The sequence below is a fragment of the Monodelphis domestica genome, chromosome 1 (genome assembly GCF_027887165.1).
Source record: "Monodelphis domestica isolate mMonDom1 chromosome 1, mMonDom1.pri, whole genome shotgun sequence".
NCBI lineage: Eukaryota > Metazoa > Chordata > Mammalia > Didelphimorphia > Didelphidae > Monodelphis > Monodelphis domestica.
In genome coordinates, this window is record NC_077227.1 from 276912308 (window position 1) to 276935225 (window position 22918).

Consider the following 22918-nt stretch of genomic DNA (forward strand, 5'->3'; position numbering starts at 1 on the left):
TATGGCCATTTCCCACCCTCTTTCCTTGTACATCTCATACCCCTCACTAGTGCCTTTTGCCTGAGATTAACTTCCATCTATACCATGTATATCTGATATGTATGTAGGATTTTACATGTTGCCCTCACCAATAGAATGTGAGCTTCTTGAGGGCAGAGTCAGTGTTTTTGCTTTTCTTTGTATGCCCAGAGTTTAACCCAATACATTGTTCCAGTGCCTTTTTGAAGTGTGGGTGCAAGAATGGTTAGAGAGCTGGGTCTGGAGTCAGGAAGAAGTGAGTTCAAATACAGCCTCAGACACTTACTAGCTGTGTGACCCCGCTAAAGTCACCTAACCCTTCTTGCCTCAGTTTCCTCATCTGTAAAATGAACTGAAGAAAGAAATGGCAAACCACTCCATTATCTTTGCCTAGAAAACCCCATTGTGGGACATAAAGGGTCAGACATGATTGAAAATAACTGAACCAAAATAATAATGACAAAAAATCCTGGGCTGTTGGGCGGCATCATACTTGATCTTGGATAGATGTGAGGATGTAGGGTACACAAGGCTGCTACTTGTGGTCCTCTCACAGGGTGTTGGTAGTCAAACATACTCTCCACAAAGTTATCATGGGAAAATGCAAACTCTTCCTCTGTGGCTTACCTGGTTTTTTGCTCTTATACAGCACAGTCCCCAAGTCAGCCGGATCCCTCTCCCAGAGCTATTGTTGAGCCTTGGGTCTGTTTAGTTTAAGTGTAGGTGGGAGCGGAGGGGAAGCATCACACTAGCTCCAGCTGTGTCTACACAAGTGCTTCCCACTCCACCCCACCATGCCTCTGGGTTCAGGTCAAGTACTGGCTGTTCAGATAACCTGCCGCCCTGATTCTGTTGTGAAAGTAAGTAAGTGCCTAGCAAATTAAACAGCGCCACTCAGTGAAAGAGACACATCAGACCAAGGGGGAATAAACAGCTGGCTTTTACCGTCTGAATTTTGGCCATTTGCTGGATCCTGCCTGTTTGCGGAGTGCTTCAGCCATTGACTTTCTAGTCCTTTGATCCCCAGTTGCTTGGGCATATGCTGCAGATGCTTCAATCTGCCATCATTGAGAGGTCCAGCTTTTGACCAACTGTTTTGCTTCTTTTCCAAGTCAAGTGACAGAACTGACCAAATGAGGTGTTTGACCTTTGTTCTCTCGAGCCTCCATTTCAGGCAAACTGGACAGCCCAGGGATTTTCGGCAGCGTGGGATGGGGATCTCAGCCGATCTTCCATTCTGGCAGCTAATCTTCCATCCCAGGCCCTTGAAACAATAGCACCCCTCCTGGGAGCCTGGAAAAAAAAATTAATTGTTTCATTTCGAAGCAGCCAAGTGGATAGATTGTGGGAGGCATCTGCTTTGGAAATGCATTTGTCACAGTAAATAACATTTGCATGATTGCTCCTGTAAATATCACAGTGGCATTTGGGAAGTCGAAAACTACATTCCCCCCCCTGCCTGACCTTCCCCTGTTGCCAGCCCCAGTGACATTCCTAGAATCTGCTAGAGAGGAGGGACCCTTTCTTACTCTTTTCTCCGTGTGTGTGTGTGGGGGGGGGGCGTATAATGGGGGAGGAATGTGGGGGAAACAATTCTTTTCCATAAATGAGCAAATGGTTTCAGAGAATTTTACAAGGACAGGACACAATTCCCAAATCTCCATAGGGTGGAGAGGGGAAGCAAACATGAGGAATGTGAATTTCTACAGTTCTTTAAGGTTTAGAAAGTACTTCCTTCACTGCAGTCCTATGAAGTGGGGAGTACAAATGTAATTATCCTCATTTCCCACGAGAGAGAATTCAGGCTAACTGACTTGCTATGGTTACACACAACTAATAAATAGCAGAGGTTGGCTTTAAAACTCTCTCTCCTAACCCCAAATCCTTTGTCTCCAAGCTCAAGGAGAAAAGTCATTGTTCATCCTCTGAACAATTCCACTAGTCCTGCAGCAACTTTGTTTTATAAGCTCTAGGCAGAGTTTAAGTGACTTGTTGATGAGGATGACTAGCATTGAAGTACCCTTTAACATCTGCAAAATACTTTACGAATATCTCAATTTATTCTCTCAATAATCCAGAGAAATGGGCACAATTTAAACCCCTGAATTAAACATTAATTTATGAAATTTTAAAATGGAGGCAGGCATACTCCATGGAAAAGACCACAATTGGTAGTGGGAAATAGAATGGAAATTACACATATAACAAACAAACAAACAAAAAAAAAAACTGACCTTCTATCTTAGAATCAAAACTGTGTATTGGTTCCAAGGCAAAAGAACTATAAGGGCTAGGAAATGGGGGTTAAGTGACTTGCCCAGGGTCACATAGCTAGGAAGTGTCTGAGGCCAGATTTGAATTTAAGACCTCCTGTCTCTATTCACCAGTCACCTAGTTGCCATCCCTTTCCCCACTTCCAATTACACCTTAATAACCATAAAGGGTATGAAGGCAAATAACACAGAAAACAGAGACCACAATGAAAAGTGGGAAGGGATACAGAGGTGGATGGTGAAAAGATAAAAGAGTTGGGGAGGGAGGCAAGTAGAATGGAAACAAGGAGAAGCAAAGGGGGAGGAGAGTCACCAATAACCTCACTCAGGTAACTATGGATTACAATTGGGAGCCTTTTTTTTTAGGAAAACAGTCCAACTCCTATCTGTGCTACCTGGGTGTTAATTCATTAATTCATTTAAATAATGTCAAAGTTGTCATTAAAACTTTGAAGTTAACATATCCATATCACACCAAAGTTCAGCACCTTCTGAAGTTCTACAGATCTGCAATTACTTACCATTGGTCTGGAATTTGTCTGGGATTGTGGAAAAGTGCTAAAAGAAAAACCCTATCCTTTGATCCTTTTTTAAAGCTTTATTAAACAAAAGGCAGTTTCCACACTTGAAATTTACTCATCACTTTCACTACTACCCCTCCTAACCCCATTCACCCCCTCATTCCTAAAAGAATGAGAGCCCCTCCTAGGTGTAGATTGGTCCTTATATAGACCAATCCCATGCCTGGAAGTAGGGGGTGTGGCCCTGCCCCCCAGAATGGAACTGGTCCAATTCAGGACCAATCCCACACCAGGAAATGGGGGTATGGTCTCTCGCCCAGCATGGGATTGGTCCATTCAAGATCAATCCCATGTCAGGAGGTAGGAGGGACCCCTGTGGCTCCCTGGGGGATGCAGTTCCCTTCCTCTCCACCCCCACAACATTTTGATTCAACACATTACCAGGTTGTGCATTTTGGTTAACATGTTACAATTTGCAAATTTTATGCCCTTGATCTTTGGCATGGTTTGTCCCTATATATTGGCTACTTAAAAACTCACTGTACTGACTAGAAGTGGTTATGATCAGAGTCAGAACAAAATATAAGTTTAATATGATCCCCAGGGAGAAGAAACAGAGGCAGATGAATTTTAAGTGATTTGTTCAAGGCAACACAACAGATAAGCATCTGAGGTTGAATTTGAACTCAAGTCTTCCTGACTCCAAGCCTTTCACTACTACTTCTCAAAAGACTAGTCTAACCCTTAAATTTCTAGATCCTGTTTACCAAATAATTTCCAACACTTTGCAATCCTCCTTCCTCTCTAGCTATTCTATTGGAAATATTATTTGGGAGGAAAACTGACCAGTTAATTATGAAATTCAGTGTTTAGAGTTTTGTTTTGTTTTTGCTTACAAATCTGCCTTGACCTCTGGTAGCATCTGACACTATTGACTGCTCTTTCACTTATTCTATTCTCTCCCTTGACAAAATCATTTATTTTTATGGCCATGAGGTATGCAGAAAACTTCACCATCTATAAGCCCAGGTCTGCTCTTTTACATTTGCCCACAATTTCAACTGCTTGTTGAAAGTTTCTTGGCTAAGATGCCCTCTTCCCTATATTCAATTGGTGGAATCCAACTTGACCTAATGAATGCCTCCTTTCTCATCAAACTTACCCATTTCCCCTCTCAATAACTTATGCTCCCTATTCTTAGTTCTCTTAACATTCTTAGTACCTCTTTTATGTATTATCTCTAATGAAAAAGAGTTGGCCTCTCATTTGTAAGATGAACTAGAAGGAAAGACCTCCTATGTAAAGAAATAGTAATTATTGCTTAAAATGGGGAGAATTCAAAAATATAGACTTTCCCTTGGCCTCCCACATGTAATTTTTGCATGGAGTCGCCTCCTTGGGAGAAGCCAATAATAACCATATGGGACTTAGCCTCCACCTGTAATGCAAAATTCCAATGATGGGTACTGGCCAAGGGAACTCAGGGGGATCTTTCACTCTGCAAGTATCTTCACTCACTTTTAATCAGGTACTCAAAGAGGAAACAAATATAGTAGAGGAGCCCAGAAGGCTAGGCCAGCTGTGATGGATTACTAAAGAATTCTAAAAGGTATTCCTTCCTCCCCTTTTCCTTAGGCATCTTCACATTTATCTCGAGGGCTTTCTTTTTGTAGGGGCCAATAGTTCTCCAAGTGGGCTCTCGGTACCCCAGGGAGTCCTTAAGACCCTTTGAGAGAGTACATCAAATCAAAACTATTTTAACAATAATACTAACATTTTAATTTCCAATATGGTAACTATCAAGATAGAAACCACATAAAAGATTTTGCATGATTTCATATTTATCATAGATATTCATATTTCTTACCTTCTCAATGAGTAGAGTAGGGGTGATTGGGAGAGAGAGAATTTGGAACTGAAAGCTTTTTTAAAAGTTTTAAAAAAATGAATAAAATAAAATATTCCTTCTCCCCCAAAGATATAAACCACATAAACAAAAGCGCTTTGTGGGGGAGGTCCTTAATCATTTTTAAGGTTCTTAATAACCTTAATGGGTTTGATAACAGTTGATCTAGGGAAATGTGAATTTACTTCTTAGTGGATCTGAGCTTGGCAGGAACCTTTCATGTTGTCATGTTTAACAGAATTTGAGGGTCCTTTTTCAGTAATACGAATCCACAAGTGATTAGAAAGACTTTTCCTACAGCTCACACATATTCTACTCCTCCGGGCACCATTTCTTATGTAGACCAAAAAGGGACTCTAAAGAACACAAGGGGACTGTCCTCTTTTCTTACTTCAATTCTCTGAGCCTGGCTTCCCTATTTCTATTATCACCTGAGCAGACACAGGAGAGAGACTCCCTCCTAGCTACTGACCCGCTCTACCTATTGGACGCAGAACTCTCCTTAGCTTCTGTCATTCTGTTTTTTTATGTATCACAGACACTGCAATGTTGGTGCTTATGCTTAGAGAGAAACCTGAGTAGCAACAGTAATTTAGTGGAGGATCATGTTCTGTGACTTGGGCCTCATGCTGTGTCGGTCCCACAGAAGCAATTAGTTACCCAACAGCAGAAAGCTTGTTCAGTTGTTGGCAGGTACCTTGGCACATTACCCATTGAACAGATGGCTACTGGTTCCACAAATTAGATTTCCAGATGATTGTATAATGGTATGACAGCCAGTCAACTCCTGCTTAGCCCTTATTGCATTGCTGATAAATTGAAGCCAGTCTAAGTGAGTGTACTGACCTCTCATCATTTAAGCATTCCTCTTGGTATGGAATAGAGCCATGGTCAGTGTTGGAAGGCAAGAAATTGGCTTTTTGGAAATGTTTAATGAATTTGCGCATGTGCACAAGATTACATTTCTCTAAATATTTTACAAACTGACCCAGAAATATCGAGCCTCATCCTAATCTGAACTGATTTACATATAATTCAGAGACCCTAAAACAGAAACACACATTGGGATAGGTCAACTGTTTTAGGATCTGAATTATAAGAAAAATTCCTCCCTGAGGTTTCTCTCCCTTTCTCCCATCCATCTATCCATCCATCTATCTATCTATCTATCTATCTATCTATCTATCTATCTATCTATCTATCTGTTTGTCTGTCTGTCTGTCTGTCTGTCTATCTATCTCCATCCATCCATCTATCCATCTATGTATCTATATATATATATCCATCTATCTATGTCTGTTTTCTATTTATTATCTATCCATCCATTTATCTATCTATCTTTCTGTCTTTCTTCTATCTATCCATCCATCCATCCATCCATCCATCCATCCATCTATCTATCTATCTATCTATCTGTCTGTCTGTCTGTCTGTCTGGCTATCTATCTATCTATCTCCATCCATCCATCTATCCATCTATGTCTCTATATATATATCCATCTATCTTTCTATGTCTGTTTTCTATTTATTATCTATCCATCCATTTATCTATCTTTCTGTCTTTCTTCTATCTATCCATCCATCCATCCATCCATCCATCCATCTATCTATCTATCTATCTCCATCCATCCATCTATCCATCTATGTATCTATATATATATCCATCTATCTTTCTATGTCTGTTTTCTATTTATTATCTATCCATCCATTTATCTATCTTTCTGTCTTTCTTCTATCTATCCATCCATCCATCCATCCATCTATCTATCTATCTATCTATCTATCTATCTATCTATCTATCTCACCTGAATAACTAATCAACCAAAAAATCCTTTGTGCCAGGCATAGTGCTGCATATTGGGGATTCAAAGAATAAAACTTTCCTGACCTTAAGGAATTTGTAATCTAATGAAGAAGACAATATTTAGGATAAATGAAGAGTAGGTAGAAGTTAGTTTTGGTAGAGAAGACCTTAGCAGCTATTGAGACCCAAAAAATTCTGGAGGAGGTGATATTTGAGCTGAATCTTGAAGGAAGTCAAGGAATCAAAGAATGAGACATTGGGAGGGAAAGTGTTCTAGGTATAAGGGGAAGTGCCAAGTGTAAAAGGCATGAAGAAAGGAGGTGGAATGTTTTATGTGAGGAATAGAAAGTAGGCCAGTAAGGCTAGATTGTTGAGGTGTAGAGGGGAGTAATGTTATTAAAAGATAGGAAACAGAAAGGAGTCAAGTTATGAAGAACTTTAAATGCCACACAGAGGATTTTGGCTTTGATTCTAGAGATAATGGGGGGACTTTGGGGTTTATTAAAAGCAGTTGGGTTACATGGTCAGACTTTTGCATTAGGAAAAATATTTTTTAAATTAATTTATTTAGTCAATTTAGAACATTATTCCTTGGTTACAAGAGTTACATTATTTCTCTCCCTCCCCTTGCCCCCACCCTTCCCACATCTGACATGCAATTTCATTAGGTATTACGTTTCCTTGATCAGAACCTATTTCCATGTTGTTGGTGTTTGCACTAGGATGATCATTTAGAGTCTATATCCCCAACCATATCCCATGTATTCAAGCAGTTGTTTTTCTTTGGTGTTTTTACTCCCACAGTGTTTCCTCTGAATGTGGATAGTGTTCTTTCTCATAGATCCCTCAAGGTTGTTCAGGATCACTGCATTGCCACTAATGGAGAAGTCCATTACCTTCGATTGTACCACAGTGTATCAGTCTCTGTGTACAATGTTCTCCTGGCTCTGCTCCTTTCATTCTGCATCACTTCCTGGAGGTTGTTCCAGTCTCCATGGAATTTCTCCACTTTATTATTCCTTTCAGCCCAATAATATTCCATCACCAACATATACCATAATTTGTTCAGCCATTCCCCAATTAGAGGGCATCCCCTCAAGGAAAATATTTTTAAAGGAAAAGATATTTATTAGTGCGTGAAGGAAGACCTCACTGGTAGCAGCTCCAACCTTTTCAGGTCTTGGATGTTGGTTAGGCAGCTATACAACAGGGAAGAGTTTAGCTTGTACAACCAATTAGCAATCTTATGAAGTATACAACGGGAACAATGTTTTTTGTTTTGCTTTATTTTTTTTTTCCATACAAGGAAGCTGATTACTAGACATCTTATAAAAAAGAGGTTCAATAGTGTATTACAACATGGAAAATCACTTTAGAATCAGGGCAGAAGATCATTTGGAGTAGGGAAAGGCAAGGCAGGGAGTTCCATTAAAAGGTTAGTCCCACAGCTCAGGTGAAAAGTGATGAAAGTCTGAATTAGAGTGATGGCCACATAAATTAATAAATGTAAGCCAAAGACTTAGTATACATAAAGGATTATAGACATAAAGTGTGAAGGGACTTAGAACCTGTCCAAATGAACACATTATAATTTTTAGGTGAGGAAATAGGTCTAAATACATTAATTGATTTTTCTAAGATCACTAAAGGAGAAATTACAGAATTTAAAGAGGAAAAGTTTGAACCTAAGATCTTCTGACCTCAAAGTCAGTGTTCTGACTATCACACTCCCTCATATATGATGGGATGTAAGAGGAGAGCCACCCTTCACTCCACATTCCAAGGAAATACACATATGTACAAAATAATAACCTAGGATAAGGTTCCTAATTCTAATATACTAAGTCATTGTCCATTGTACAAGAAAAGACATTCTATCCAAAATGATTGGAACAGAAACACAAGGAATTAAAATGATTTGGGAGGGGGAAAAATATGTGAAAATGTTTTGATGCTATTCAAATGTAAAGCACTATTATTATTATTATTCACCTTCATGAAATTAATATAGTAATGTTCTTAGGACAAGTTGCTATTCAGCTTTTGTTCTTTTACATTTAATGTTCTATGGACTATTTTACAAGTGACAAAATAATACTTTTATAGTATAAAATTACTAGGATATAAGTTCATTTTCTGTAAACTCACTGAAACAATCCTTGCTACAACTATATCAGGAGACAAGGTAATGGAAGTGATATGTACCTCATCCTATTCCCCTACATCTTAAATTTCTTCTGCTAGTTTTTTCCTCTGGGAAAACTTTTCATTCAGTGTAGCTTAGAGATTTTGAGGATTTGGTATGGAAACATCTCTGAAAATGCTTTTCTTGAGGTTTTTTTTCTTGGATGAATGTTATGTCTGGGAGGTTTAGGGACTACAATTTAGTTTGTGATACTTCTGCAGACCTATTACAGTTTATTGTTTGAATACACGAGCAAATTTTGAGATTTCAATTTGTAGCATGAGGATGTGCTGTCTATAAGTCAATGAAAGACAGCAAGTTTCTTATGAATAAATATTTCTAGCCACCAGAATATATATTGTTAGGTATTTAGTAACCTGTAATGATTCTGTACAGTTTCTACCTTTTTCTTGCATAATCTATATTCTGGTGGTGATAACCTGGTCCTGAGTTGAAATGATAAATTCCAATCTTTCTATATAAACTAATTCATATGACAGCCATTTGTTCAACACTTTCTTTTCTTGCCCATTTTTTGCCTGAGTTCATGGGTATATTGTCCAGGGAAAGCTCCTTTCTTCCTTAATTTTACTTTTCTTTGTTTTCTTTGAGGCAGTTAAATTTTTGCATTGGATCACTGGAATCAGGGAGACCTAAATTCAAATTTGGCTCAGACCATTACAAGTAATGTGACCCCAAGGAAAATCACTTAACCTCTGCCTGTCTCAGTTTCCTCATCTATAAAATGGGGATAATAACAGCATCTATTTTGCAGGATTTTTGTGAGTATCAAATGAGTTATTTTCTGTACAACTCTTAGCATAGTGTCTAGCATATAGTGGGCATTATATAAATGATTGTTTCATCCTTCTTCCCTTCCCCTTTGTGCCTCCAGTGCTTGGCACAGTGTCTGGGATATAATGTGTTTAAATGCTTGTTGACTATATTCCCAGAACCTAGCATAGTGAATGAATACAGTAAATAACATATAAATACCAATTGATTGATTGATTCTTACCATAACTTTGTTCTAATGTATATCTATACTATAAGAATGAGTCATGAGTACAAAACAGAGGCAAAGGCTTTGTGATAATAAATTCAGTAGTATAAAATCCACTAGAGTTTATTGGGTGAGTATGGGGTGACATGATTAGACCTGTGCTTTAGGAAAATCATTTTAGTGGCTGAAGGGAGAATGGATTGGAGAGAGACGTGAGGCAGGCAGATCTGTCAGTAGGCTATCCATCATTTCCTTATACCAATGAAATGTCAGGACTGGTCAATTTTTCTAATGAATTGTTGATTTTATCTTTGTGTTGCTTTGAGTCTTCGTATACTATTAACCTTTTGATTTTTTACCTTCAATTGGTGATTTAGGAATTCTAGCTTTTCAGATAGCTTTTGTTGTGTAGATTTTATTCAACATTTCCTTTTTTGTTACCTTCAGTTGGAAGATGAAGTGTACAAATTTTCTACTGTTCTCCAGCTAGATATTAATATAATCATTCAATACATTTTTGAAGCTCTTCAGGAGCTCTCTAAAGTTATTTCTGCCATGATGGTGATGGTAATATTAACATTTACCTTTAGTAATATGACTAAAGTTGGGTTCCATTTCTGACATGTTTTAACACTTTTCTCACTCATGAGATTAATAAATATTTATCAACTGAATGACATAATAGTTATAGCAAATGCTAGCCAGATGGATCCATGAAATCAAATTCATTAAAGACCTTTAAAATTCCAGTTTAAGGATGGCCATTTTTTCCTCAAAACAATGTGAAACATCAATATTATTTTTGTTATCTATTCCATTTTAAGGGAAATTTCTGGAGTTTGAATTCATTGATGATTTTTCAACAGTTGATTTCTTCAACTTTTGCCTGCTCAGAGTTTAGTAACTTCTTGATTTCATTTCTTATTTCATATTAATAGTGATAATAATAACAACAATCATAACAACAATCATACCTGATTGGTAATCAAGTAAGTTGGATATATACAATTATATGTAGCTTGAAACAATTGCAGTGATATATTGCCAAAGTCAGATTGTTCTCCTACTGAACCAGTTGAAGCAGAGGCATTTGGAGAAATAGGCTTATTATTATATAATTTACATTTATTTTAGTAAATTGGGGATTAGGCAATCCATGCTGCATTAGGATTCTGGGTAGGAAGAGAATCCATAGGCCTTAGTTTCCCCATTTGACTCTGATTGAAAACCTGTATTATTTGCCTCTTCTATTTATTCTTCCTAGATTATAGGTAAAGAATTTTGGAGGATGCTAGGATTTTGTAACTTTGAAATATTACCAGCATATATCTAATGATGGGAATCCAGACCGGAATTTGCCACTAACCAAAGTTGTGCTAGCACCTTCCTAAATGAATGACCCTGGGCAAGTCCCTTAAATTCCCTGTATGTCAGTTTTTTCATCTGTGCATCAAAGATAGTAAGAACACTTACTTCCCAGGACTGTTGTGAAGATAAAATGAGGTAATTTTGTTAAAGTGCTTTACAAACTTAAAGCATTCTATAATTTCTTTTTGCCAAAGTACATACATTTTATTTTTAAAAGTTTACAATTCTTTCATTATGTACAACTGTTGGGGAATATAGTCTTAGAGAAAAGGCGAATTCATCCTGTTGATGGATGTGCCCACTATATCATCATAATGCAAGAGAAAAAGGTGGTAGTGAGGAGAGTAAAGGGAGGAAAAAAAGGTAAAAGTCTTAGATTCCAATGAAGGGCTTGGAAGCCCTTTTCAGCTCTTCAATTATTGCACACTATATACCAAGTACAATGACCATTTCTCATGATGCCTACAAATCTGCCAAAGGGTCTACAAGCCCAAAACCTTGAGTGGCATATAGTGACATCAGAGAATCCTTACCTACCTAAAAGTGGCTCATTTTTTCCTTATCCTCTGAGACACCCACAAGGCTCTATTATTTAGACTTTAGAATTAGAATAACTCTATCATTATTTCCACTGAAAGATATCAATAGTATAAGAAAGATGATAACTCTAACTGGTGGTTGATATTGGGAAGAACACACCAGCATGGGGGCTTGTGTCAGTAGCACTAGAGAAGAATCATCTCAACTTCTCAAGGATAATTCTAGTACAGTGAGGGGGAGATACAGTTTTGCTCTATAAAATCTGACTCACTGATTCATTAATTGGGAATTGGGATAAGGATACCCAGAGTTTTTAAAGGCTATAGGAATTTTTCCTTACATTAAGCCAAAATCTACCTCTCTGTGACCTCTATCCATTGGTGTTAATTCTAGGGCTAAGAAGCAGAGTGTAATCACTATTCTACACGATAGCCCTTTAAAAATGGGGAAGACTGCTACTATCTCACCTCCCGCTCCCACGTCTTCTCTTTTCCAGGTTAAACATCCCCCTATCTTTCAAGTAATCTTCATTCAACATAGTTTTTTTTACAGACGTGATGGAGTTTGTTAATATGCTTCCTAAAATATGTCACTCAGAACTCACCATAATATTCCAGATGTGATAGTACTAAGGCAGAATTCATTAAGAGCTCCCTTATTCTTTAGTCTTAAAGCCCAAGATTGCATTGTTTTTGGCTGCCATGTAATACTGTTGACTCTTATGAGATTTACAGGCTGCTTAAAACCCTATATCTCTTTTTCTTTCACAGAAACTGTTGTCTAATTACATATGACATATTTAAGAATTTTTGAAAATCTAAATGTAGAACTTTATATCAATCCTTGTAAAATCCCATCAACTTATTAAATTTTGCCCACCATTTTATCCTATAAAAACATTTTGGATCCTATTATTCAATGTGTTGGTTATCCTTTCTTACTTTGTATCATCTTAAAAATTTGATCAATACATCATATCTCTCTTCCTTAAAGTCTGATAAAAAATTTTAAAAAGCACAGGCCAAGGTCAGATCTTTGGAGCCTTTTGCTAGGGACTTCCATTAAAAGTGACATTAATCCAATAAAAGCTATTCTTTGGGGTCCAGGGATTTCTTTCAATTATATACTAGTATGTAGTCCACATCTTTCCATGTTATCTACAATAATATTATTATGGTCTTTTGTCAAACATTAAGCTCAAATTCAGATAAATACCATTTTCCCTTTCCTACCTGTCTAGCAATCCTGACCAAAAAAGGAAATGAAGTTAGTGTGGCATAACTTGTCCTTGTCAAAGTTGTGTTGCCTCTGAGGGACCATTGCTTTTCTTTATAAATGTTCACAAATCAAGACTGGGAGTCAATTCCTGGGGAAAGTGGACACTTGGAGAAGAGACACCTAGAGAAGTCATCAAGTTGTGAAGATAAGGAAGGACAATATGGTGCCTGTTTTTTTTTTTTTTAATTGTAAAATCCTGTTTGTCAGGATGGTTTTAAGTAGTAGCCTTTGGAGAATTGATCTTTATGAGGATTGATTTCATGAACCTAATTGGGGAAACTTGTTGAAGATAAATAGTTTTTTTTAAACACTTAGGGAGGAAGGAAGGTAGGGTCACTTGCCAATCTTACTCTAAGATCAAGATCACAGAATCACAGAAGCACAAATGAAAAAGTAACCCTTCTTGCCAAAGTCAATCCCATTACATATACCCTTGGTCTCATTCTCCTCCTTACTTCTTCAGAAGACTGTACCCCTCCTTTATACTCCTTAATATCCTTTATATTAATTCCATCCCTATCTACTGGCTCCTTTTTACCTTATGAATATGCCCTTGTCTTTACTATCCTTGAAAAACAAACAAAACCTCTCACTTGATCCTATCTATTTGTGTTAGTCAAAATTCTATATCTTTCCTTGTGTTTTAAACTCCTTGAGAAATCCATTTATAGGAGGTGCTTCCACTTGCTTTGCTCTTGTTGGGTCTTCTAAAATCCCTCTAAATATGATCCTCATTATCTGGTTTGGGGTCTAATCTCCTCTAACCCATATTAATGTAATAATCTAGTTGGTCTTCCTGATTCAATCTCATCCCATTCTAATCCATTCTCCAGTCAGTGGCAAAAGTGATTTTTCTAAAGTCTAATCATCATAAATCCTGGCTCAGGGAGCTCCTGTGGCTTTTTGTAACCTCCAGGATCAAATATAAACTTCTTTATTTAGCATTTAAAGCTCTTCATAACTGGTCCCTTCCAATCTTCACAGTATTTTTTTCACCGTATTGCTGTCCATGATATGATATGGATACACGATGGCTTACTTGTAGTTTCTTGACTGTGACACTATCTCTCATCTCTATTCCTGGAATGCTCTATCCTCTCACCAATTCCTCTTAACTTCACTGTGAATCTCAAATCCTTCAAAGTGTATCTGAAATTCCACCCAATACAGGAGATCTGTCCCAATCTCTTCTCTTTACCCCTAGATGTTAAAATGTTCTTATTTCAAATTTCCTTCATATATAATTATCTTATATGTGCGTAAATATTTACACACTGTTTCTTCTCCCACTCCATTTTGAGGGAAGGATTGTTTTGTGGCCATTCTTGGTAACCCCAGTTCTTGGAACAGTGCCTGGTGCACAGTAAACACTTTTTTAAAAACTCTTACCTTCTGTCTTAGAATTATTGATTCTAAGGCAGAAGAGTGGTAAGAGCTAGGCAATGGGGGTTAAGTGACATGCGCAGGGTCACATAGCTAGGAAGTGTCTGATGCCAGATTTTAACTGAGGACCTCCCATCTCTGGGCCTGACTCTCAATCCACTGAGCCACCCAGCTGCCCCCCCCCATAGTAAACATTTAATAAATTATTATTGACTAACTGACTAGAGAGCACCTAGATGCATCTGATGAGTTCAAGTTAACAAGCTAATCAATGTACCTGGGAGTGAATTGAAATGTCAAGGATACAAAGACAAAAAAAAAATGAAATACTGTCTGCCCTCAAGGAACTACATTTTTAACAGGGGAACCAATATTTACATATACAATTTTTAAAAATTTATATAAATAATTTCATAAGAGAAAGGAAAAGAAAAAAGGAGTGAATCTCTGTATAATCCGTATTCTGTGCCAAGAACTGTGCTGAGCACTCCCTCCCCCCCAAATATTATTTCACTTGATCTTCAAAATAGCTTTGTAAGGTAGAGGCTATTATTATCCTCATTTTATACTTCAGGAAACAGAGGCAAAAAGAGTCTGTTTCTTGCATAAAGTCACATAGCTAGTAAATATCTGAGTCCCAATTTGAACTATAGCCCTTGTGACCCCAATCTTATAGTTCTATCCACCATGTCACCAGTTTCTTCTCTGTATAGGGAACTCCTTTTGTGGAAATGCCACACCCCAATGCAAATAAGTAGTCACTCCACAACTCAGAGTCTGAGAGCTGGGCTTGCCAACCTCACCCTTTGTGAAATCTGTGGGTAGATTTCAGTGGGTTCATGAACTTGTATGGGTAGAATGAAATCTTCATTTAAATCACTCCTGACTGAAATTAAGTATTTCCTTCAATTATTTAAAAGCATTATCCTGAGAACGTGCTCATAGGTTTCATCAGATTTCCAAAGGGAGCCATGACATTCAAGTTAAGAATTCATCTCTTTGAGAATTACTCAGACCACTGAGAGGTTACATAACCAGTATGTGTGAGAAGTATGACTTTAACCAAAGTCATCCTTTAATCCAAGTCATCTGATGATGAGGTTAGTGCTCTATCAACTCCAAAGCTCTCATCAAACACATCTAAGTATATAGAAAATAAATATGACATAATTGGAAAGGGAAACATTAGCAGTTGAGATCTGCCATTTGACTTGAGCTTTGAAGGGGGACAGCAAATCAGTGGAGATTGGAAATAGAATATAGGGCTAGTAAGAAGCTCATTTTGGTGTAGAGTACCATATATGACCTAGTCATGCTACTAGATTGCTTATACATCTCAATCCAAATATATAAAAATATCTATAGCAACTTTTTTTTGGTGACACTAAAGAACTAGGAAAAAAGCATTGAGGAACAGCTGTGATATATGATTGTCATGACAAAGAATATTATTGCTTCATAAAAATGATGAATATGATAGATTCAGAGAAACTTGGGAAGACTTGTATGAACTGAAGAGAGTGCAATGAACATAACTGGGAGGACAATTTATATAACTACAATAATGAAAAGGAAAGAAATAAAAGACTGCCAAACTTTGTGCTACACAGTGACAATCCAGAATTCAGAAGACTGATGATGAAGCATACTTCTCACAAAGAGAAATTATAGACTAGGAGTGTACTCACATGTTTTCAGGCATGGTCAATGTATTGACTTTTTTTGCCTTACTATACTTGTCTATTGCAAATGATGTGTTCTAGTTGGCAGCTGGGGATAAATGTATGAGCTAGTAGGTAGTATTAAAAATGCAGGAAAATTAAAAAAGAAAAAAGCAACAACAAAACATTTAAATGCACAGAAGAAAAAAGTTTACAAGGGAAATAAACAGAGAAGTTTTGCTACTATCTTTTTAAATTTGTGTAAATGGCATAAATGGAAACCTCCATCAGTTTTCTCGGCTAATGAAACTCCAACAAGGGAGATGACTTCCTAGAGAATTTTGTTAATATATAAGGGAAATGCTTTGGAGAGACCATAATGTATGTGTGGATATTCTGTAACTGTTAAGTGTTGACTAACCATGTGGTTGGGAAAGGCCATTTATAATTGACTGCATAGCCAGAATAGTCAGCTTTTTCAAAAATGGCCAAACCAGCCTTGGTAGGCTTTCTTTGATTCATTAGTTTCTTGGGAAACTTAATGACTATTCCTTTAATGGCATCTAGTGGCATACAGTGAGAGACCACACTATAAAAGTGAGGACCTTGGGACTTTCTTCTTATCTGAGGGTATATGCTCCCAGAGAAAGGGGCCTAAGTTCTTGGTCCTTTTTTTTTTGTCTTTTCCATTCTAGATTCAAGGAGTAAAATCTTTGTTCATGGGAAAGAAAGTAAGTCACAGAAATCTTGGTTTCAGAATCTAGGCTGACATGCTCTTTGTGGTAGCAAAAAATTGGAAAACAAGGGGATGCCCTTCAATTGGGGAATGGCTGAACAAATGGTGGTATATGTTGGTGATGGAATACTATTGTGCTAAAAGGAATAATGAACTGGAGAAAGTCCATGGGAACTGGAACAACCTCCAGGAATTGATGCAGAGTGAGAGGAGCAGAACTAGGAGAATGTTGTACACAGAGACTGATACACTGTGGTATAATCTAATGTAACAGACTTCTCTACTAGCAGCAATGCCATGACCCAGGACAATTCAGAGGCACTTGTGAGATAGAATGCTATCCACATGCAGAGAAAGAACTGTGGAAACAGAAATGCATTAGAAAAATATGTGACTGATAATTTAATGTTATAGGAATATGTTTGGGGTTTTGATGTCAAAGGATCACACTATTGCAGATATCAATAATACAGATATAGGTTTTGGACAATGACACTTGTATAACCCAGTGACTGCTTGTCAGATTTGGGAGGGGAGAGGAAAGAGGTTGGAGGAAGGGATCATGAATCATGTAACCAGGGAAAAATATTCCAAATAAAAAAGGGAAATAAAATTTCCCTTCCTCCTCCTCCTTCTCCTCCTCCAAAAAATCTAGGCTGGGTTTTACAACTAGCATATTTGTTGTTGTTGTTTAGTCATTTAAGTTTTGTTCAATACTTTATGACCTCATTTGGGGTTTTCTTGGCAAAGATACTGGAGTGGTTTGCCTTTTCCTTCTCCAGATTACCTTATAGATGAGGAAATGGAGGCAAACAAGGTTTATTGATTTGCCTACAGTTATGAAGCTGACCTCAAGACCTAGAGCTGTTTCTATTGCACCCATCTAGCAGTCAGCACAGATCAGGAGCAATTTTTGAGTGTGATGTTTGGGACTCTAAGCCCGGTAGAAACACTTAACCAGCAATTTGGATTTTGTATATGACCTTAATGGGGCCAATGCTATGTCAGAACTGAGCCTAATTACAAGCCTAATTCCCACCCCAACCAAGAGATCAATGAGGGATGGAGGGCAGATTATGCTTTTGAGCTGCTAGGGGAAAAACATTTTTTTTCTGCAGTTTTGAAGAAAAGATATATTTACTAAAGTCAATTGATGATAAATTTAGTTATTAAGTGGTTAAATGAAATGGAAGTGCTAATAATAGAACCCCTAACATAAAGAAAACTGGTAGAGGATTCAAACTGAGGGCATTAAAAGAGAAACACCTCAAGCTCTAAAAATGTCCCTTCTAGGACCTAGTGGAACAATGTATCAGCCTGGGAAATTAACCCAGTGCATATGTATTCCATTTAATATATACATTCTCCCCCTCCTCTACTATTTATAATAGAAGTTTAGATCCATATATCTAGCTTGGAGAAATTGAAAGATTGCTTGGTTGAGCCCACAGGGGCTGTGCGATGGCTCCTCCTTTTCCAAGCCATTGTGGTTTGTGCTGGATTTATTCCTGGAGAAGCCTAACATTTCATTAGAGGATTATGCTCCCCATTCTCATACTTATTGGTTATTAACAAACTCCCACTCTAGTGTCTTGCTTACAATAACAATTATAATAATGTTTATGGCTTATATGTCTAAAAGTTTCCCTGAAGAAAACATGGAGGGTAGTAAAAGAGACATCCAATGCACAAACATGAATCAGGTACAGGACAGTTTGTTACTACACTGAAAAAAATGCTAAGCATAAAAGAATCACAAAACCTATTAACAAAATGGTCAGAACAGAATTGAGTAATATATCATACCATACCATACTATAACCAGTTTCAATTGACTAGGAAGTTGACATTTAAACCTCATTAAAGCATAAGAGCATTTGTAGAGTTACGAATTTGCTATTTTATATTTCACGTTAGTATGATCAAACAGCTAATCTTTCTGGTGACTAACCTATCTAATACAGAAAGTTCCCTTTCTTATATCTGCTGCAATTCTAGGGACAGCGTCTGCCAAGTCAGAGAACTCCTAGGACCTTGAATCCTCTTGTAGTTCACAAGATCATCATCACATCTGGTCATTTCCACCAGGGGATACTTGTTTATCAGATAAAAAAATGCAAAAGCAACCAGGATCTTCACTTGCTCCAGTCTTCTCCCTTCCCCACCTAGTTGAGAACATGCTTTACATGGAGAACAGTAGCAAGATTGCTACAATAAATATGTGTGTAGCAAATGACTATCTTTCTCCATCCCTCACTGGAATCATATGATGTCACCTGAAGAACTGAAGCCTAGAGAATTCCAGGTGGATGCTGTTTCTTCTTTTAATAGATGTATAGCCTTGTGCCCCTGTTGTAAAAGGACAGAGGTTTTACCAAAGGAACCGAAGCTTATTTTGTCTTATTAAAATGCTCAGTCCTTTCAGTGACTTTCATGACTGGCAACAATCTCAGAATTCCCACATAGTCAACCAGAACCAGGCAGAGATTATCTGGGCATAGCACATGAAATAGTATTTATTACAATTCAATTCTCACTTTTGCTCTTCTTGGTATATTGAAGTGTTTGTGGATGATAGTTACAGTTATAATAAAAATAAAGTTTTTATCTCGAGTATCTTACTTTTTGCTTTACTATGCATATGCATTTTTAACCATTATAGCCATTAAACATCTGCCATATTCATCCTGAGATGTGAAGCAAATATTTTGTTATGTGTGCATGTGTGTGTGTGTGTGTGTGTGTGTGTGTGTGTGTGTGTGTGTGTGTATGCGCTGGGGATATGAGAGACAGAAATAGAGAGAAGATACGTTTGTACTTGTGAGTATATTTATGTTTTGTAAAATATTTGGGAACTATGAAGATAAAAAGGTCTTCCCATGGAAATTTTGATGTGATGAATGAATTTATAGTCACTTTGTAGGTCCAAGTTTTTAATTCTATAACTTCTAAACGAAATTTACTTCTTCCTAGTTAGCTAAACATGGGAAATGTTTCACTTAGAGGAGGTTAGACAAAGCAAAGAGAAAAACATATCTTGAACCATTTAAAAACAAAATCTCTTTTCTCATTAAAATTACACCACATAAATATTTACTAATCATTAATTATCAAATTAAAAAAGAAAATTCAGAACAAAGTTTAAAGCAACAAAAATACCTACGGGCAATTAGGTAGCTCACTAATTATTGACTAATATCAATAACTACTAAACCTAGTTTTCCCTGTAGATTTGAGTTAAAGCACATTCTTTCTATTCACTCTAAATATTTCCTGGTATTAGACCTTCATGGGATTTGCCCATGGTCCTGGCACCTTTATTAAACTTTATATTAAAAACCTTCACAGGCAGTTTCTCATCTTTAGCCTCATTCTACAAGGGTTGCTATAATATCTTATTTTTATTTGGAGTGGTAACTATTGAGAACATAGTTGTATACAATATTCCCAGCATTCCTGATCATTGAGGAGGACCTAGCTATGTCTTCCTTGACTTTCTTGCTTCATAACATAGGAGAAAAGCAAAAATAAAACAAATAAACAAAAAGTTACTAGTATTATGATAATGTGATTATATGATTCTCTGTGGAGACTCTCCCTACCTCCACAAATTAGTTTCTAAGTCCTTCAAGCCTTTCCTTTTAACAGATAGTCAGGCAATATGTAATTACTAGGTTATGTTTGCTTCTATATTTATGATTAGAATCATAGAATTACATGTAAAACTTTTGCTAAAAATCTTAGAGGGGTGGTACCATGATGGCTGAGAAGGTACAGAGATCCCTCTGATTTCTATCAAACTACCCTCCAAAAAACTGATACAATTCCTTGAAATGAATTCTGGAGCAACATAACTCACAAAAGAAAAGGTAAAGTAATTTTTTAGCCTAAAACAACTTAGGAGTGGAGAGCAATGCTCTGGGGCAGGCCCCACTGCTGCAAAAGGTTTAAAGTAGTAGCAAAGGTGTCTGGAATTGTCAGCCACAGAGGGTAAGGTGGGTAGGTGGGGTGGGGAGTTTCAGACAATTGCTCAAAAGGAGATCAGAGAGGTTTCTTTACTGGCTCTGGGTGCAAGACTTTTCACATAGTCCATATGCAGAACCAGGTCATAGTCCTGGGGCACACTCTCAGGATGAGGAGGAGCACCAGAATATACCAGTACTTGTGGTCACAGGGGAGCAGGGGACTCTGCTCAAAGTTCCAAGAGATAAAAGAATGCTTAAGGTTTGTTACTCACAGACCAGAGCACAAGCTGGGACAGTATTAAACAAATAAATCTCCTTATATCATATCATCTTGCAAAAACTTAAAGCAGATAGATGTCCAGTGCCAACTCTGAAGACAGTTGTACAAAGAACTTGAACCTTGGAGCAGTGTTCCCTTCAACACAGTTACAGAGCCAACTTTAATAGTTTTTTAAACTAAAAGAAAAGGCAGTATAATGACCAAATAACAAAAAAAAAGAGAGAAACTGAATACAAAGTTAGTTTGGTTACAGGATAGCCTCAAATTCAGAAGACAACAAAGTCAATATTGCTGCTTTCAAAGACTCCAAGAAAAATAGAAATTGGTCTCAATCCCCAAAAGAATTAATGGAGGAGCTCAAAAAGGATTTAAAAAACAAATAAGAGATGTAGAAGAAAAATTGACCCTTCTATCCCCCACTATCTCCCAAAATTTGTCCAAGCTCATGTTTATTGCTTTCAAGACATTATTTATCCATCTCATCTTCTGCCATCCCCTTATCCTTCTGCTCTGATCTTTGCCAACACCAGGTCTTTTCTAATGAGTCCTGTCTTCTCATTATATGGCCAAAGTATTTAAACTTCAGCTTCAATATTTGACCTTACTGTTAATAGTCTGAATTAATTTCCTTATTTATTGACTGATTTGATCTCCTTGCTATCCAAAGGTCTCTCAAAAGTCTTCTCCAGCACTGTAATGCAAAATGATAATTCTGCAGTAATCCGCTTTCCTTATAGTCTAACTCTTATAGCCATACATAACTATTAGAGAAGCCATAACTTGATTATTCAGACCTTTGTCAACAAGGTCATATCTCTGCTTTTCATTATGCTGTCTAGATTTGCCATAGCTTTCTTTCCATTGAGCAAGCATCCTTTACCTTCATGGCTGCTTTTTCTGTCTGCAGTAATCTTTGAGCCCAAGAATATAAAATGTGAAACTGCTTCCATTTTTTCTCCCTTTATTTGCTAAGAAGTGATGGGAGAAATATTAACATTCTCAGCTATGAAGACAGTACCCCTCTGGTGGCAGAAAGTGAAGAAGAATTAAGAAGCCTTTTGGTGAGGGTGAAAGAGGAGAGTGTGAAAGTTGGCTTGAAGCTTGACATCAAAACAACTAAGATCTTGGCAACTGGTCCCATCGCTTCCTGGCAAATAGAGGGAGAAGAAAAGGAGCAATAATAATAGTTATTATTACTATTATTTTTAGTTATTAGAGGAAGACAGTTTGGCACAGCAGATAGGTGAACTGGGCTTAGAAGCAAAAAAAAAATCTAAGTTCAATTCCCAACTCTACTAGTCTCATGATCCTGGATGAGCCATTTAATCTCTCACTGCTCCAAACAATCTTTTAAAACTAAAAGTTGTAGATCTACATTGGTTGAGTAAATTTCTCATCAGGAATTCCATATACCACTCACAAATCTAGTCCCTAAAAAAGCCGTAGTATCAGCTGATTAAAACACATTGAATTAGAACATAAGTTTTAAACAGAAATATGACAACAACTTCCCTATAGTGAATACTACTATACTCATAGGAAGATTTTTTTTTAACACTGATTTCATTTGTGTAATAGACTACCAGTGAGGAAATTGTATTTGCTGAGATAGATCTGCAGCTACTCAGAAATTTGCTGTTTTAGATGGTTGCCTCAGGCCACTCAGTTACTCAAGGTTACAGAGTCAGTATATGTCAGAGGTAGAACTTGAACCCAGAGCTTCCTGATTTTGAGACCAACCTTATATGTTACCACCTCTCATGGTAGGATATCAACTACAAAATTATGGGGTTGGGGTAGATTTTTTCTATGGTCCCCTCCTTGCTCCAAAATACTCATCTCTATATTTATTACATTGTCTGCATTTTCCCATACTGAATGCAGAAAAACTCTACATGGTAGGTTGTCCAGTTTTGCAATCTCTCAATTTTTCCTGACTAAAGTCACATCTTTGATTGACACAAAATCATACTCAATTAAAGGTCTTTTCCTCTTTTG